Source organism: Chrysochloris asiatica, unplaced genomic scaffold (genome assembly GCF_000296735.1).
Source record: "Chrysochloris asiatica unplaced genomic scaffold, ChrAsi1.0 scaffold00035, whole genome shotgun sequence".
NCBI lineage: Eukaryota > Metazoa > Chordata > Mammalia > Afrosoricida > Chrysochloridae > Chrysochloris > Chrysochloris asiatica.
Window position 1 is genome coordinate 7,712,938 of NW_006408553.1, and position 2,497 is coordinate 7,715,434.

A 2,497-nucleotide genomic window follows, 5' to 3' on the forward strand; every position below is an offset into this window, starting at 1 on the left:
ATGATACCACAGTAATATAGGTTATGTCTCAAGTCTCATCACTTCAGGTTCTCCCAGCAAGCACTCAGTCCACTTCTATAACCTTGTCTCTGAAGTTCAGGGTTCCCAAATTCTCACCTGTATTGGTTTTATTCATTCTCTCATATCTTTGTTGTAGAGTCTGTGTAGTATGTCTTCCGTGTCTACCATCTTGCCAGAAGTTGCCCTGATCACTTCCAAGTGGTAGAAGGTGCAGCAAACACACAGATACAGGTGTGCATGAACAGGGAAAGGCAACAGCACATGTGGGGATCGCACTGAGGAATCCCAGGGCTCAAGAAGCTGAGATAAAGATTTCTCCCCAGAGCTCACAGATAGAGAGCTTTCCTCTAGTACCAGTGCCCTGAATTCGGACTCCTAGTCTCCTAAACTGTGAGAAAATAAATTCCTGTTTCTTAAAGCCACTTGTGGTATTTCTGTGACCACAACATGTGGCAACTAGGACAGTTCATTAAAGGGACATATAAGCACATGGCTGTTCCTGACAACTCCTCTTCTACCACATCAGGAACCTTTCAGAGATCAGAAACAACAAACCCAAACCACTGTTACCAAGTCCATTCTGTCTCATAGCGACCCATAAGACAGACTAGATCTGCTCCTTAGTGCCTCTGAGACTGCAAATCTTTACAGGAGCCGACAGCCTCTCATCTTTCTCCATGTAGCAGCTGGTGGGTTTGAACTGCCAATCTTGCAGTTTACAGCCCAACCCTTCACCCACAGCACCAGCAGGACTCCTTAGAGATCAGAAAAGGAGACAGAAATTTAGTCCTGTCCTCCCTTAGCCATAAAGACCTGCACTCACGGGCAGTCTAGTAGGCTCCAGCAGGTGGGCACAGATGTGTCACCAGCAGGGCAGGGAAGGGGTAGACCAATTGATGGCAGTGTCAAAAGCATCCTGTGTGAATATGTGTGTTCTTCTTCTTCTTCTTGTTAAGTGCTTTCAAGTCGATTCCAACTCATAGCAATTTTGTTTATAGGGTTTACAACGATCAGCTAGTAGGTTTGAACTATCAACCTTGCTGTTCAATCCGATGCTGTGGTGGAGTGTTTATCTTACAGCACCACACCAGAGGCTGGCCCAATTAGGTGTTCCACAAATAGTTGTTTGAGGGATATAAGTAAGTATAGGTTAGGCTGGTGGCTTAAATGGTTTGCATTTGACTACTAACCTAAAGGTTGGCAGTTTAAATGCACCCAGCAGCCCTAAGGGGAATAAAAATGTCTGCCAATCTGCTTCAGCAAAGATTAACTAATAATAAAAAAAAACCAACGCAGTGCCATCAAGTCAATTCTGACTCATAGTGACTCTACATAGGGTTTCAGAAATGATAAATCTTTACAGAAGCAGAAAGTCTCATCTTTCTCCCATGGAGTGTCTGATGTGGTTAGCAGTCCAGTGCTTACCCTACAGCCCAAATGACCCTTATAGAGCAGGTCTTCTTTGTAACACATGTGGTCGCCATTAGTCAAATCAACTTGATAGTCATGGTCAGGTTGGATCTGGTACATTTGTGAGCATATCAAGCAGAGCTGGAACCTGAAGTTTCACCTCAGAGGACCTGAGGACAAGAAAGTAGTTGCCTCGAGAATCCAGATATTAACCTAACCACTTACAGCCAAATGATTTTCGACAAAGGACCTAGGCACATTGCATGGGGAAGAGACAGTCTCTTTAACAAATGGTGCTGGCAGAACTGGAAAGCGATATGTAAAAGACTGAAACAAGACCTTTGCCTCATGCCCTGTACAAAAATGAACTCAACATGGATTAAAGATCTAAATGTGAATCCTAAAATTATGAAGATCATCAATGAAAAAATAGGGACAAACATGAGGGCGCTAATTCAGGGCATATAAGACTGCCACACATATTGAAAAGTACACAAACACAAATAGACAAAATAGATGAGTGGGATATACTAAAAATTCAAAACTTGTGTGTATCAAAAGACTTCACCAAGAGAGTAAAAAGGGAACCCACAGACTGGGAAAAAATCTTCTGCAACGACATATTGGATAAGGGACTCATCTCTAAAATATATAGGAAATTACTACACATCTACAAAAACAAGACAAATAACTCAATCAAAAAATGGGCACAGGATATGAACAGACACTTCACCAGGGAGGAGATCCGGGCAGCCAACAAACATATGAAGAAATGTTCACGATCACTAGCCATTAGAGAGATGCAAATCAAAACAACAATGAGATATCATCTCACAACAGCAATAACAGCAAAGATCAAAAAAACTGAGGACAACAAATGCTGGCGAGGATGTGGAGAGACTGGGTCACTCCTGCATTGCTGGTGGGACTGCAAAATGGTCCAACCTCTCTGGAAAGCAATATGGCACTTCCTCAGAAGGTTGAAAATAGAAATACCTTATGATCCAGCAATTCCTCTACTTGGTATTTACCCACAAGAAAAAAGAGCCAAAACACGGGAAGATAT